The following is a 16,991-nucleotide window of genomic DNA, read 5'->3' as shown; positions in this document are numbered from 1 at the left end:
TTGCCAAACTCTCTTGTTTGTTTTGTAATTATAACATCTTGATATTCATTGATTATACAATTACTGTTTGACATCTTACTTTCCATTCCTTACAGTATGCTTTAGGAGCTTGAAATCTGTGTTTTCAGCCCTATTTCTTATGCTATGTTTTTTCCTGTATCAATCTACTCTTTAAAAACAATCAAAAAAGAAACAAACTTAAAAATAATAATAATAATAAAAAAATCCTGTGCTGTCATGGCCATAAGAGTTTGTTCACAAAACTTCACTTGGGTGATCTTGGCCTCAGCTTGTTCATGGGTGGCTCCTATTGGCTTTTTGTTCAGACACAGCTGTACATTCCTAGGACATACCAGGAGTGGCTCTGCCTTCATGCCCTCACTGTTTTTTTTATCGCATGCCATGTTACACAGCAATAGACACACTCAAATCCTGCCTGGTCTCTCACTTCTGGAGCTGGCCCAAGCCTGCAGTGTCTGGTGGGTGTGCTGTGAGGTCTGCAGCCTTGGCAGCCTGATGGTGGTGTGAACCTTCTGGCAAAAGGGAAAGCCTCTGGCTTTTAGGAACTCAATAAGAAAAGAAAATGTGGGAGATGCCTGTCGTTTTAAGTGCCTGTATTTTTATTCTTCAATGGGAGAGTACAGTAAGTGTTCATTGTGTACCTTAGGTATTGGTACTGGTATTATTTCTATGTCATCACAGACGTCTATTATGCAAATAACATTACTGGCTGAAAACTAAAATTAAGTGTAGAACAGAAGCCATCTGGTAGTTCGGTCAGAAAAGTTAGATAATTAGCTGTTCCTGTCAAGGGATTGATTAAAATAGGCCATCTTCGTAATAGCGACTAGTTTGTAGGGACTTCCTGAAAGCCACATGGGATAACGATAATAAAAAGAACAAAATTAGAAAAGGGAAGAAAAAAGTTGGTGCCATCATAGCTCACGGTGGCTTTTCTATTTCTTTTTCTCTAAGTGAATTAAGCAAGCTTTTAATTTGAAGGCTGTTTTAAATTTAGGTACTTTGGAAAGAAGCATAGAGTGAATTTTCTGGCTCTGGCAATGTGGTGCAAATAGGTCATCCAGGCTGCTCCTAGGCATCCATCGTTCTTTCTGCATCAAGCTCCAGTTTCATTGCTTGCACTCAATTAACCTGGGAGCACTGTGGGCATAGCTGACCTGCAGAGGCCACTTTAAGTTGTGTGACCTGATGGGTCCTGTCCCTTTGGGGGACTGGCAGTATTAAGCAAGACTAAATGAGGAAAAACAATTAAAACATCATTACTATACCTCTTCTTTCTCTGGTGCTGATAGCTCCATGCATAGAAGTGTTTATTAAGAATTTGCATTCAGACATTTTCAAGGAAGGACCTGTTCAGCAGATAGTATGTCAAAACAACTGAAGTGTGTAGTGGGATGAGGATCTGTCAGGCAGATCCAATCTCTTCCCGGATCTGTAGCAAAGGCTTCCATGCTCCCTTTGGCCTCTCTTGCTAGATCTTGTCCTCCTCATCCAGCAGCTAGCAGCAGGGAAACCTCCAAAGGCTGAGAAGTGCTTGGTGCTGCATACGATTTCCTTAGTGGATGAGCTATGCCAGTGTGATAGAGTAATTTCAATCAGCTTGACCTGAATCTTCTTTTCAGTTGGGTCTCTTTGGAAACACGGTGTTAAGGGCTTCTGTGCTAAATGGACTAGTAAAAATAAATGGATAGTGGAGTGGCAAAGTGGGGGAATGCTCCATCATTGGTGTGATTTAATTTGTTTCACTTCAGATGGATAAAAATCCTGGACCTAAAGGAGGTAAATTAAATTTGGCATGTTTTGATGGTAAATAGTATGGATCACCAAAAAACTATAGGGTTTTTTTTTTTTTTTCTTTTTTACTTTGTTTCTACTGATTTACCAGCCTTAGTGAAGAGCTGCTCATACTGCTTGAGATGGGCATTTGTAAGAGTTCCAGTGTGGATGTAAAATTTTGCTGCAAATCTATTTTGAGACTGCGAGCAAGTTGAAGACTAAAATTAAAATGTGGGTAAGAATCAAAAATGCTCTGGCTTTTCTGTGCCTAGATTCTCTTAGCTATAAAATATGCTTCTAAATTATTTTCATTAAATGAAGCTTTTATGTCCATTTCTTCCTTGATTAGGAAGGCATTGATTTGAAAAATTTAAGATATTGAGGTCTTGGGTGTCAGAGATGCCCAGCTTTAAGAAAAGCTAAGTAAACATTTCCCTGCAATATGCTCAAAATAAATTGCTGTGAATGTGGATGTACAAATAACTCCAGATCAGTTTAATGGGTCAAGCTTTCATATTATTAAAAGGGTGATGAACGTATGCACACGTGATCAAGTTAATTCAAGCCACCAAATGTGTTCTGTGCAAAACAGCAGTGATGTGTTTATTGAACATTTAGCAAAGAAGTGTTGTAAGAAGTGTGGAACCTGACACTACTCTAGAAATGTTCTTTTTTAATATCAAGAATATTCCTGAAGCCCATCCAAAGTGAAAGATCCTGATTTTTAGCTTTCGTGTGCATGTTGCCATTCATGCTTTAAGTTCTGTCCTCTCACAAGTTGTTTTAATGCCCTTCTGTGCTCCCTGTCCTGATGGCCACAAATGGGTGAATTATGTGCATGCAACCTGACTTTCCGCTGTCCTTTGCATTCCTTTTGTTATTTACTTGCAATGAAGAAAATGGACTGAGAAGTTGACAAGCAAATTGAAGCAAGATCCAGTACTTCATTTGGTGATGTTGTAACTTTAGATTAATGCTGCAAATGAGCAAGTAACTGACGAAAGTATGAGATAATAAAAGGTCAGGGCGAATGGATGGAGCTGAGCACTTTGAAGTCTGGCTGCTCTCTTTATAGCAGATATAATTGGGGTTGGATAAAATCTAGTATTAAAATTGTTTCTTCTTTTTCTTTTTTTTAAAGAACTTATGTTTTATGGTATGATAGAACTTCAGATTTTCCTACATTGTATTTCTCTAATGTCAGATATTTTTTGATATCAGCTTTTGATGAGATGTCTGATTATACATCCTGTTTTCCTCCCGTTCTTTGTTTAAGATGGTCAAATTCAGATTTTCTTTTAGATAAACCCTTGGCCTTTCATTTGCTTTTGCCTTGCAAAGTCATTTATTCCTTCAAGCCAGTCTGCAGCTCCAGCTGTGAATGTAGATGAATGTTCTTGCAGGGTCAGTAGTGTAGCACTGAACCAAAATAAAAGGATTAGCAGGAGTTCACTCGGAGTAAAAACTCCTAATTTCACCATAATAAGTACAAGAGACCATGAAGGAGGTAGGGGAGAATAAAGCTTTGCTATTAAAATTGCTAACAAATGGTTATTCAGCCCTACATGCCTCTGCCTTTCTGCTTCTGTGGTGCTTCTCAAATGGTAACGAAGGATGGGATTTAACTAATTCATGGGAGCACTTAAATCCGTGACTACTTTTTTTTTTTTTTTTAGTAAATTTAACTAAATCCTAGGAAAAATGAGTACTTCCTGATGTTTCATCACTTCACACAATCTTTAGCCTTTATGCAGATAGCTGTGGCTGGACTGAGCCTAACAGCTGTAAATGTTGAGCTTGTGTCTCCTTGCTCCTGAAGTGTGTGTTATTTCCTGCAGCCAATATAATCTGGTTTTAACTTCCTGGCAAGAACAAAATGCTGGTGGTGATTCTTCAGCTGCATACATGGGCCTCATGTTGTCTTCTCCAAGTTGTTAGCAGGTTTCTCTGAAAATGTCTTTTTATTTCCATTGCAAGTGTATCAGATAAGAAGAGCTCAATAACCTATTTGATGTAGCAAACTCTCATCTACAAAACATTCTTTTCCAACATAGTCACTGTTACCATTAACTATATATTTTACCGTTGATGAACAGTAGCCTGCATGCTGTACTTGTGAAAATCTGCATCAGCAGAGGAGACTTCCTGTGGCCTTTGCCACTGCGGAGACCCACGACCCACTGCCTCACTGTGCTCACATCCACTGTTTGGTCTCCATCAGCATTCAGAAAACACCAATGAATGTCAGTGGGTGTGATTTTTTCCACATGGAGGAATTCATTTCTGCACTTCCGTGTCAGACACCATTTTGTCAGGCTGCCCCTCTGGTGCAGTTTGTTGCATGGCAACTAAATGGAATAAGTTATTGATGGAGAGGTTCAACCTCTACTTCCATACCACCAACATCCACCTCTAAAGTCATAAATAATAAAATAGAAGGCATTACTTACAGAGTGGCCATTGTACGTTTTTCCAGGTCTGCTGGAGGTCAAAGAGGGTATATGGGAGTTCTTCCTCCAAAAAAGTTTTTTCTTATTGGCTGTTGAGGGCTGCCAAATGTGTTTTTGACTTTCCCAGCTTCAAATTGCCCTATTATCTAAGCATTCAAAGCAATACTTGCATCCGATTCCTTGGGAAGGAAAATGAGTGATTACACTTGAAATGTGACTGCATTGCTTAAGAAATGAGACAGAAGTCCTCTAATTCTAGTAGCAAAATCTCAGCTTTGTCACTCACTCCATCTGGCTGCAGAGGTGGCTCTGGTATGTGGGTAGCTAACTTCATTGGAGCCCTGGCTAGAAAATGCCACAGTGCCTGTCCATGTTGTCAGCCAGAAGCTCCTGGTGTTGTAGCCAAGGAATGAAGGCTTGTTTGTGAACAGTATCCTTCATAGTAAGAAGTGGAGGTGCTGCTTGGGCGCACACTTAGAACTAGAGAGCATTGTGGATTTTTTTTTTGTGCTTTTGCTTCTTACTTCAAAGACGCTGCCCTTTTGAGACCTGTTTGTGTCTATATTTGCAAAGAGATAATTTGCAAAATTATTCCTCTATCTTTGTTTCGTCAAAGCCTAATTCTTTTTCTTAGAGAATAGGGACAATGCTGTGTTGTGCTTCAACAATGGTTTTCATTTGTGACCAAATGAGAATCATGCTAGACTTTGCATGTTCATCTGCTCCTTTTATTCCTCTCCTGTTGTTTTCTTGCTTGCACAAATAGAAATGTGGCTTCAATTTGTCCTCCTCATGATTATGTTGTGGACCACCTTCTGAAACTGCGGGGACCACCAGCGGGCTGCAGAGAATGGCTGAGGAGCCACAGTCTGCACAGGAATCCATATAACCTTTTGGTTTTTATTATAGCCTTTCTCCAGCATCCTTCATCAAACGCTTCTGATGGTCTTTTGTTTAAAAAAAATCAATGTGGCTTTAATTAGTCACAAGCGGCTATGATCTTCTCAAGGTAGATACAACTTGTATTTAGATAAAATAGGCATATTCCTTCTTCTCAACTTCATTTTCATCTTGGATGCTTTGATTTTTCTGTCTGTCCATTCAGGAAGGCAGCCTCTGCTTTTGTATGGTCTTCTGTTTTTCCTATGTCCCTTCGTGTCCTCAGTGAAAAAGGTCCCTTCATGGAAATAACAGAGGCTGTGTTGGAAGAGACTCACATTTTGTGGAAACTGCAGTATTCCTGAGTGTGTTGGTTTCTCTTTAGTCTGATTAGGTTTCCAAAAACTTAATATGCTCCAAGGTGAAAATTTTAGACCAAAACCTTTCTAGGTAAAACTGTCAGTTCTTCACAGTCTTTTATATCTGCATTGAGTAGTTTGTGCTAACAGGATATACAGGAGGACAGAGGATTGCAGTTTTCTTGGAAAAGCCACTTAATAGCATGAATACGCATCAATCTTGTAAGTTGTATTCTAACTAAAACTAACACTAGCAGTTAAAGCCTGTTAGGTTTTCAGTCAGTCACCACTTGGAAAGGTGATGTAGGTCCTTTTGTTTCACAATATCCTCAGTCATGGAGGATGAAGAGATGTTTGTTCTCTGTAAGCTGCAGCTGGATGACCACACATTGTCCCATCTTTGCTCTGTCTTGTGTGTGGGCACTGTCACTGGAGGCTGAGCAGGTTGTGTAGAAGTAAAAGAAGGTATGCATATTAGCCAAGATGGGCTTTTGATGCTACTGTTTTACTGGAGGAAATTTTACTTGACTGTTTGATTTGAGAGGCAGTGATTTGACTTTTCATTTAAGCAGAGCAACTACAAGGAGTCAGTGAGTCAGTAACGAGATAAGAACATCACCTGACCTTGTCATTTTTCTGACCACGTCCTGTAGATTGCTAAAATAGCTGTGTAGAGTTAGAAGGGATGTGAGTTAGAAAAATGATTGCGAATCTACTTTTCCTTGTCAGAGGAACTTCTAATTTTTATGCAAGCATGCATGTACATTCTGATTAGACATAAATCCTATAGAAAATGGGATAGATATCTCCATGTGGATTGTCATATTACGACATTAACATTGGTTCGTAATATGTGAAATATAGCAAAAAAAAACATTGTAGCCATCTTCAGGTGATAATTTGCTGGACTTATTTACTGGAGCAGAAAGCTTAGGTATCTATGGGCTATAACTGTATTGAAGTATCAGAACACAGAATGTCATTTCATGTGTTGTAGACGGCTAAGATTTGAGTAGAACCAATTGAGAGTTTGCATCTTGTACCTTCATTAAGGTAACTGAGTATAGGGAATATTTGTGTCTGTGATATAGATGCAATTTACACATGTAGGCATGCTTTTATGAAAAATTATTTTTCTTCTCTTCTAGAAAATGTGTTTTGCCAATGACATTTACAGTGATATGCTATCAAACCTGGAAATGCTATATATGCCTACTGCATATTTACTCTTGTAATCAAGCAGATGTATGCAACATTAGTGTTGGGTATTTTTTCCAATTTAGCATCTCATTTGCAAAGAGAAGACTTTGTGGGGATACTGCAACTTGGATTAGTTATGTTGTGTTTTATCAAACTTGTTTGGTGGTTCTAAAGTCACACTACAACTCTGAAGAATGCTTTGTCTGGAATTTTAAAGTATTCTTTATACCTAGATGTTTTAGAAAAATGGAGCTTTCCAACTCAAATTAAAAAAAAAAAAAAAGGGAAACTTAAGAAAATCCATGTGTTTCACATCTGGCTTAAATCATTCTTTCTGTGAAATATAGCCATGATTTGGAAACATTATTTCTTCTCTGGTGAGAACTGAAAAACTTCTCTGTACACAGTCTGAATTAATATCCACGCGTGAATATGTGGACACAGCATAGTTGCCAAATCATGGAACCGAGTAGGGATAACTGCATTTCTTTTGGTATAGCTATCTTTGCAAATCATTGTGTTGTTTGTTTGTGTTTGTTTTTGGGGTTTTTTTTTTTTTTTTTTTTTTTTTTCCCCCAGTCTTGTTAGTAATTGAATTTTGTGTTGTTTTAGCTCTGGCTCAGCTGAATGCACCACAATTTTGTTGTTAAAGAAAAAGTTAGTTTGGAAAAAAGAACAACAACAACAAAATCCTTACAAGTGTAAGGAACTCTGAAGCAAGAATCTACTATTTGCTGTGGGATCGGTGACTTTGCATCATGTAACTTGCTTATATTTCTTTTTAAACATTTAGGAACTCTCCAGATCTTTTTTGTTGTGTGATTGCTGAAGCATTTTCCTGGCACAGCAGTAATGATTGATGAACACACTTCAGGTAGGAAACCAGATATATTCCATTCAGTACAGTTGTTCATTAACTTTCCTCACATTGTTTTGGTTAAGTTTCAATAGTAGCACTCTTCAACATTACGGCATCAAAATTCACTGAGTATAAAATATAAATAATCTCGTGTCCACATGAATGTTTGCATATGTCTCTCTGTAAATCATCACGAACAGGTTTTTGGTTTTCCTCCCAGGTTTGGTAACTCTGACAACAGATGACGTTACATGTTAAATTGGGTTTTAATGATCGAAAGATTATTGTAAAATACAGTCTGTCACTACTAATTCTTCCATCAACCCACCTGCTCCTTCAGGAATTAGTTCCATCTACTTTAACTTATACCAGATTGGAACATCTATTCCAGAAGGCTTTGCTTCTCTTAAGCCACAATTTCTCTGCCGAAAAATAAAATTCTGAGGTTGACCCCTTACTAAACTTTTTACCAGTTGGTCTGTTCATAGTTGTCTAAAAATATCACCGTAAAGAGGGAAGTAAAAATTTTTTTTGTATATATGTAGTGAATTCCAGTCTGTCCCACTAGGGAGATACTGGATCCAGCAAATTCTTTTCTGCTACCCCACGTGATTCAGTTTTGGTCACTCAGATTTTGCACAAAGATCTGTAGTGGTCATGACTTGCCTGATGAAGGTTTCTGCCTTTTCTGCCCATATCTCAAATTTTAAAATAGAGACTTCATAAATTTTTTCTTTTTTTTTTTCTGAATAAATCCATTTCTATAAAAGAAATGTTTACGCTGAAACCCCCAACAATGCAGTGCAAATAGAGTGGAAAGATGTTTTTTAGCATAAAGCTGCAAAATCCTTTTTCTCAGTCTTGTCATGTATGAAAGTTATCTGACGTTGATAAACTATAAGATTATCAGTAATATGTAGTTATCGTCTGCAATTGATTAGACCTGTGGGTACAAACGAGCTGCCTGCAGTTGTAGTCTTTATTCTTGCCTCTGTATAACGTAATTTTCTTCATTTACTTTTGAGTTTAATTTTGTGTTAGCAGTTACAGCTATAGGCCGGAATATAAGGACAATTTCTGAGTATCTTGAGTGGCTTTGAGCATTGTGCCAATCCAGGGAATGCTGTTCAAGTTGTTGATACTTTTGGAAGTTAACCCGATCTCATAAGCCTAACCAAAGGCAAGCAAGTAATGTTGTTTTAGATTCGATTTTTGCACTGTCACAGTCTTCCTGGGAAGCCAAGGGTGAATTCTTCAGTCCCCACATCAGTGGGAAGTAAGTGCCTGGGTACCTATGTGCTTGTATTCCTAATAAAGAAAATTAGGAGGATGGTGCACAAAAAAGTACTCTGGGCAAAACTCCTGGGCCCAGGGGTGCATTGAGCTCTCTTTCCATATGGGCCTTGTTATACTGGTAGTGTAGAACTGTTGGGAAGTTGCTGCGCAGAGTTGCTAAGATACATTTCAGCTGAAGCAAAAGAGTGGTGTCTGAGTACATGACCTTTATTTTTGATGTCCAGTTGTCCTTTTTTTTTTTTTTTCTTCCTTTGCAAGAGTACTGTGGAGATGAGAATGGCAAAGACTGCACTGTGTCCATGTGGGAGCCAGATGTCTACCTTGACTTCAGATAAGGGTACAAAATACCCAGATGGATGACCTTGGGGTGTTACTTTGTTCTGCAACTACTCTGGGTTGTAAGAGCGTAAACACAACAAACACATCAAAGTGTCGTTGTTGGTTAGACTGAGAATCCAGTTTAAATCTAAACCTTTAGTAAGGCATAGCAGGCTACTGTCCTAGAGAGAGTGGCTGGTAGCTGATGGCAGAGGAGGAGAAGGGTGCAAAACATGCTTGCTTTCCATCTCAACTGCTTGTTATCTACAGATGAAGGATATCTGTGTCATTGGTGGTCTCTGTGGTGAGTAGCCTTGCATATAGTTCAGCCCTTCCATGAATTTTTTTGGGGCTACGTTCTCATCCCAGATGGTTTCTGGGCCTTGTGATTCTGCACCGTTCAGAATTCCCCAACTGAATGCAATGCAGTGAAGGGGGGAGCCCTCCCTGTCTGTGCCTTAAACCTCCTGCTTGCTGGTGTCACTTAATCTGGGGACTCAGACAGTGTGCCTGGAGAACCAGGAGGTGCACAGTGCCCTTTCTGCTCTGGTGGGAGAGTGGAAATAGGGGGTGGCTGCTAAGTTTTAATGAAAGTATCTTTTTAAAGAGTTATGAAGTGAAAGGAAACTGAAGGATTTCTGTGACTCTGATTAGTGTCACCTTCAAAACATACAGATTTGAAGCAACTTTTCACATCTGCCTTGCTTTTGTCTTTGAGCTCATTTTCCATGCTTTTAATTAATACGTATATTATTTTATTTTACACGGAGATCAAGTAATTTGGACTTGTGTGTTCATTTTGTTCCACTCTTCTGAATTTCAGAAATAAAAGAAGATGCTCAGTCTCCCAAGCTATGAGGCAGTTACCCTGGCAGGTTTTTTCTGATAGAATTCAAGATTGGGTGGAAGAAACTACCTAAGTTGAAATATCATAGGAACATGCACTCTGAATTGAGCCTTCCAGCAACGCATTAAAACATAGGACTATTAATCAGAATGTATTTCTATATTATATATAAAAATAAAAGGATATATGTCCTTTAAAACGCTACTGTCAGCTTCACAGAAATTTAGGCAGGTTAAAAAGAAAAAAAATTGTTTAATAGTGTCTTTGCTGCAGAATCACTGTGTCGAAGACCTGACTCCATGTGTAGCAACATCAAGGCTATAAAAGGGAGTATGAATATTGTGTAAATTCACTTGACTTGGTTAGATGGCGTGTCGCAAAAATATATTGAGCAGCATATATAATATTAACTACTGCAGTAGAATTGTCAAACAGAAGGCTGCAGATTCTGTGCTGAAGAGGATTCTTTTTTGGGGAAAAAAAAAAAACCCCGTAGGTGTATTAAGTAGTGAATACAGATTGCTATAGTTTTAAGAGTGAAGGCTTTTAAAATTATGGGAAAGCAGACAGAAGCAAAAACAACGATTAGCTAAAACCTAGTTGAAGGCTAATAATTTAATTATACTGATTCTCCTTCTTGGCAGAGAGTATTCTGGAGGAAAAAAATATTGCAGCTGGATAAAAGTTGGGTTTATTCTTGCTCTCAATTTTTTGGTTTTCTTCCAGATGCAGTGAAGGTCTTGGACTTGCTATTTGATCCTGATTACAGAGCCAACTTAATATTGTACATGTAGTTTTCATCCAGTCTGCCCTCATTTTTCCTTCTGTGCTTGTATTTGAGAAAGAAAATCATAAGACAGCTCTTGCAGAGGGCCACCTTATTGCCCAGGGCCTTCAGCTGGATCCTTGTAAGATAGAAAGCAAGTTGGATGCAGCATTACCACTTATGGATTTTTCAGTTGAGGACAACTGCCTTGCCTTTGTTCTGATGGCTCATGAGAAAGCACACAAAAGGCTGCTGAGACATCTTTCTCACTTAGAGAAAACAAACTGGACGCCTTGTTCCTCAAGTCCCCAGAGATGTGCAGGCGTTTGCCTTTGAATCATAGAATCATAGAATGGCCTGGATTAGAAAGAACCACAGTGATCATCTAGTTTCAACCCCCTGCTATGTGCAGGGTCCCTTCTGGGAAGCTGCTGGATGCTGAATTTGCCCTTAGCAAGACCAGATGGTTAATGGAGAGCAAACAGAAGAAACCTCAAATGATGGGCCTTGCAAGACTGAACTGTGGCTGGAGCAATTGCTTGCTGTTTTAAGTATTCAAAAAGGCTTGGTAAGAAAGATAGCAAATGCTCTGTGCTTGCCTTTGCAGGAAGGAGTGGCTGAGAATGTTTGGAAGAGGAGAAACTGAGCTGGCCAATTTGATTAGATTAAAGAGAATAAGGCTTATTCACAGATCATCTGGATGCATGTGAATATGCAGAGCTAGATTGTTTCTTGATGGAAATTTGTACAAAATTGAAAAAACAGAGCAGAGGTTTTTTTTTTCTTTTTGTAACAGGATATAACTGACTGTAAACTTTGGCAAGACTTGAGTGCCTGAATGGCTCTTGAAACTGTCAGTGTTCTTCTAAAATTGATTCTAGAACAGGGCTAAATGAGAAACTTTTCTAAATTTTCCTTCATGTTAATTAGATGAAAGAGTAAGTTTTATATTTGTCCAGAAAGTGGTCAAAGCAAGCAACAAATTGAGTATAGGAGAGCCAAACAAGGATAAGAAATGAACCAGTTTCTCAAACCGGCAATGGCATACTAGGAGTTTGGAAAAAGTATACTTGCAGGCTTCCTTTATTATTATAACCTCTTGAACACAATAATCCAGTCCAAACAGCTATAAATGCTTTCCAATAGAGAAGTTTATGACCTAGTTTCAGACTGAAATGCTCACAGTATCGCAGTGTGTGGAAGGGACTTAAAAGAAGATGCTAGTGGCAATGCCTCTGGAGCAACTCTGTGTATTTAGGCATTCCTGCTCTTTGCAAATACTTGCTAAGTGGAGTCAAGTGGAGTCAGCTTCCAACGTGTGGGGCTTTTTTCTTCTACAGGAGACTTCATAATTTAAATACCCGGGTTGGCATGGGGAGTTTTCATAGGATGTCTGATTTTTATTTTTTTTTAAACATAGCGCTATTTGGAAAAATAATCGTTCTTCCAGTTATTTCAACAGGAATTCAGCAATTACAGAATGCCTCTCTACATCCTGTGGTCCTCTGGAGCAGGGAAGCAGGAAAAGGTGGATTTCATCTGTTGACAATTCTTCTGTAGTGAGATGAAGAAAGCTTTGATTAGGCTTCATTTGATTCATGATCGTTCTGCAAAGAAGTTCAAGGGAATGTGCTGAGGGGGTAGGCACAAAAAACATTGAACCTGTGATTTAAACAGCAGCTTGTTTTAAATTGAAGAAATGTTTCTGCACTTCTGTACGCTCTTGCGGTAGGCATTGGAACAAACCAGATTTTGATAAAGATGACCTAGGGAGAGGCTGGCCAAGCTGGTGGTTCTGTGGCGGAGCACAGAACGGCAGCACTGAACAACATGAGCTGTTGGAAGTTGGAGGATTTTGATAGTATTCCCTTTTCCTTTGACTTGCTGGTATCACTGAAAGCAAGGGAGCTGTGCTGATCAACACTATTTATCCGTTTCTTCTGCTCCCTAAGGTAGGCTGGAGTATTCTTGAGAACATAGATCATTTATACCTCTGCCAAGAAACATTTCTGCACGCTACTAAAATACATTAAATAATATTCGGTTTGCATAGCAAGAGCTCTAGTTAAAATTCCTACAGTGTTTCAGTTCTTCTTTTATTATTCCAGTTGCTTATAACTTCCTGAAATGTTCATGTCTCAAGTTGAAATTTTCCAGACTTAATCTTGGCCTGACAATGACCTTTCTTCCCTTTTCTTCTTTGTTTCTCTATTCTCTGAGGTATTAAGTGAATATGGCTAGGACGTTTCATTTTTAATGAGAAGAAAGTAGTAGAAAAATATGTTTTGGTTATTGCTTTAAGATTCTGAGATTATGAATAGCTCAAGTGGTACAGCTGTTTGAGAAATGGTGGTGAAAATCCTCAGAAGGGCTCCTTAAATCTTTGCAGAATAGTAAGAATTGGCCACTCAAAAGGGCTGTCAACTATAAGTCTTAAAACTTAAGTTCTTTTTTTCCATCATTATGCTCTTTCATAATTATCACTTGCAGTTAATTTGGCCTGATCAGTGAATTGGCTGTTAGAGTCAAATGAAGGAGTTACCCTTGCTGAAAGAACAGATGTGTTTTTCATTGCTTGCCACAACGCTGGTGGACAGAACTCATAATGTAAGACTGGAATAGCACAGCTTGCGAGTGCTGCACTGGGACCTGCTGCCTTTGGGGCAATCTTCCTGCTCTAGCCAGGGTCAGTTCTGGTTGAAAATGTTGAAGTTCTCAGAAACTGTTCTAAACAGAAAGCTGTGCAAAACAAATCTTTCTTTTAAAAGAAACTTTTTGACCGGCTCTTCTCAAGAAGAAGTAGTTTAGAGCAGAACTTTAGAGAAGGGGATTTATACTTGGGATAGAAGAAAACTGTGAGGTGTTTTCTTTTAATATTGCTTACACAGGTTTATGTGTAGACATTTTAAGACCATTGATGTTGATTGTATTGATAAACAGCAATTTGTGTTTTCATCGTAAGATGTATTTCAAGGAAGAAAAAGTCATGTATCTGATAGCTGACTTGCACGCAGTCAGTCCTTCCCTGTAAGATTAAGATATTTGCAGAGGATGCCCACTGCGCATGTTTGTGTAAAATGCTTAAAGAAGCTTTTAATTTCTGGAACTAGCTTCTGCTCACGTCTTTTCCATGGGCAAATCACTTAAAATCCATTCATGAATCGTCTTGGTTCCTATTGTTAAATGGATGTGTCTTCTTCCCATTGGCTAATGCAAGTGTCTGCCTCTGACAATTTCAGGGCAGCAGAATGCAGAGGATGAGCACAAAACTGCGAGCAGGTATGATAGAGACTTCCACACACCCTCCTACTATTAAACATGTGTGAATTCCCCAAGTCTGAGTCTTCCATGCAACGTCGCAATTCAGTGTTCCTTTAGAGGACTGAAGAAATTTGACTGCTTGTCATAAGCTCACTTTGATCATCTGCAAGATTGCCCCTTCCAGGATTCTGAGAGCTGCTCCTTCAGCAGCACATCCAGAGGATGGGTAAAAGTACAATGCCCACGCCATAAGCTCAGCTTTTCATATCAATGGAGAAGACTTGCTGCTTTTTTTTTTTTTGGTTAATAGTATTATACATATGGCTACCTTAATTTATATAGGTCTTATTTTCATTTTCATCACCACCTCTTCATGCACAGCTCCATGTCATTCTGACTGCTCACTTTTTTTTTTTTTTAAGTTTCTCATTTATTTTCCTGCTATTTCAGAAACTGGTCTCTGAATAGCTTTCCAAAAATAATTTTCCCTAGACAATACGTTTTCTGTTTTTATGGAATTGCTGCTGGTGGCTCAATGGCTTTAAATTCTTGACAGTGGTGAAAGCAGTTTTGAGCTATAAGATCAGGCTGGATCACTTCCTGCCTGCTCCATCAGGTAAAACAGTAACATCCAAATGAAGAAGAGTCTTTTGTTGAATGCTGAGGCAGTTTGTTTCAGGGTTCTTTGATTGTATGCAGGTGATATAACAGAAGATTAAGAGAGGGCTCTTCTGGCCTGAAGGAGAAAACCCTTATGTTTTATTATAAATTCCTACACTTTGTGTCTGACTTCTGTGGTTTCCTGGCAGTTAATTCTTTGCAAAAACTTGAGCAGTCTGATGTGGTTAAGAGGGATACCAGTATTTTGTTATCTTTACGTGACCGTGTTAACATGTACTTTTTTTTCTTTTTTTTTTTTTTTTAAAGAATAGAAAGTTTAAAAAACAAGCCTTGAAGTACTAGAGACAAGAGTGACAGAATTCTGGCCAAATGTTAAGCAAAGATGTGGGCAGACTGGCCTATATGCTGTTCATTCTCAGCAATAGCAAATTCTGTACTGCTCAGGTGAATGATCAGTGCATTTATATAACTTGTTTTTCCTCAGTTGTGTTGCCTCCCTACCAGCACTTTATACATTGCACAGGTATGGCTGCAGAATTTAAGACAAGAAATATGGAAGTCCAATCACAACCACTTATAAAATTAATCGAAATCTATTTGCTGCACCACAGAATGAAGCAACTGTCTCAGAGTGGCATTGATCTGTCATAAGAAGCCATCTGATACTACAGCATCAAAGAAAGCTGCTCTTTCTTGCCAGTTTATGCCTGCAGAACAGGACAGGCTGTTTTCTCTAAATCTCAGCCACCAAACTTTGGACCAACTTGTCCTTGCATCAGCGTTCTTGTCAAGCGTCATCCTTCTGACCAGCTATGGAGTGAGTCACGAGCTTCCTAACTTGTGTCAAACATAAACGTCTGAAAAGTTTGGAGCCTGCTTTTGGAGAAAAATCTTGGATTCTGCAACCAACTGTGCCTCCAGATACATGGAAGATGACTAAAACAGAACTGCCTTCAACAGGCACAGTGAACATCAGTTTCAGAAGTTAAAAAAAAGTCTTATCTTTAAAGCTAGTCTTGCTCATCTTAATGGAAACAAGTAGCTTTGGTACTGGCAGCAGGTAGTGACTCCCACTGAAAATACAACACATGGGAGTGCAAGAGGTGTTAGGTGAGCTAAGTAATCAAAACTGCTTGGAAGACAAGTAACATGCTTCTTGTGATTTCTGGCATTGAAATTTCTAGTTTAGGTTTGTTCTCTTTCATGGTGACTGTGGGATTGTACTTTCAGTTAAATTCCTGTAAAGTTTTTGAAAGATAAACATTTATTTCCATCACAGATACTGAAGAGAGGACTCCATTATTGGGAGTGCTCAGAAACGTGATATTTTGAAATTTTTGGCCTGACATGTCTCAATTGTACACTTAGCTATGTTTTTTCAGGGTCACAGTTAGACTTTGGTTCATTTTGTCAGCTGTAGAATATTTGGAGTGGATTACAAACAGGAACGTGGAACTAATTTTATCGTGTTGATTTTATGTTCAGTGACTTCTGCGCTGGTCTTTAATTTGTCATCTTCACTCTAGCTATGGGCTCAAGTATTCCGACATTCAGAATGGGCCCTGGTATTAGAGACTTCAGTAACAAAAGTCTTTTTGTCTTTGAGCATTTGAAAACTGACAGGCCATCCTTTAAACTGTTCGATCAAATTTAACGGGGATTGATGGTCTTATCTCGTTTTTTGTCAGTTTTCTACACATTATTAAGCAGTTTATGGTGATGAGTACTTCAGAAAAGTCAGTTTAACTTGTGAAATGCCAGTCTGCTAAAAACATCCTTTGTCACTTCCCCAGCCCCCACACCACCTCTTCTTACAGACATGCTCTAGGAGTTAATAAAAAACACACCAGACAGAAAACCCAGTGTAGGGAAAAAAAAATCTCCCTGAGAGAGCTGTAGCAACTCCCACGCAATAAATTCACAGCTGAATGAACACTGCTGCTGTTTTGCCTAGGCAAGGATCAGAATTGCTTTTTTTTTTTTTTTTTTTTTTTTTTTTTGGTGTCTGGCTGTTTGTGTGAATATGCCCCTGGTGCCTGACCTCCTTCCCCACCTTCCCAGGCCCCGCAAAAGTGACTGTAATCCTCCTGGCTCCAGTTGTTTCCTCTGGCAAAACACATCAGCCCTTAACTTGTAAGGCGTCCCGTTGCACAGATGTCCTGGGGAGGATGGCCTTCTCCCCATCCCAGTGCTCTATGGGTTGACTTCCTCTTCTCCATGTGCTTGGGAGTGACTGATCTTGGATGTGTTAGTTAATTAAACTGGACTGGATAAATTTGTTTGAAGACACAATTTTATTTTTATTAATCTTTATTTATGAATTACAATTAGCATGTAG

General features: G+C 38.8%; 1 long non-coding RNA gene across 2 annotated transcripts in view; it reads left to right on the top strand.

Annotated features, from left to right (window-relative positions):
- The window catches only part of LOC122178537, an 82,874-nt gene extending 66,259 nt beyond the window's left edge, over positions 1 to 16,615 (top strand). For both annotated transcript variants that reach the window (XR_006178370.1, XR_006178371.1), the window contains 2 exons: positions 7,479 to 7,559; positions 15,265 to 16,615. This is a non-coding gene — a long non-coding RNA (uncharacterized LOC122178537). The remainder of the gene's footprint in view (positions 1 to 7,478; positions 7,560 to 15,264) is intronic.
- The last annotated feature ends 376 nt before the right edge of the window (positions 16,616 to 16,991 follow it).

This window comes from Lagopus leucura, unplaced genomic scaffold (genome assembly GCF_019238085.1).
Source record: "Lagopus leucura isolate 7727_CA_CO unplaced genomic scaffold, USGS_WTPT01 Super-Scaffold_100002, whole genome shotgun sequence".
Taxonomy (NCBI): domain Eukaryota; kingdom Metazoa; phylum Chordata; class Aves; order Galliformes; family Phasianidae; genus Lagopus; species Lagopus leucura.
This window is presented reverse-complemented; position numbering and strand designations above follow the sequence as displayed.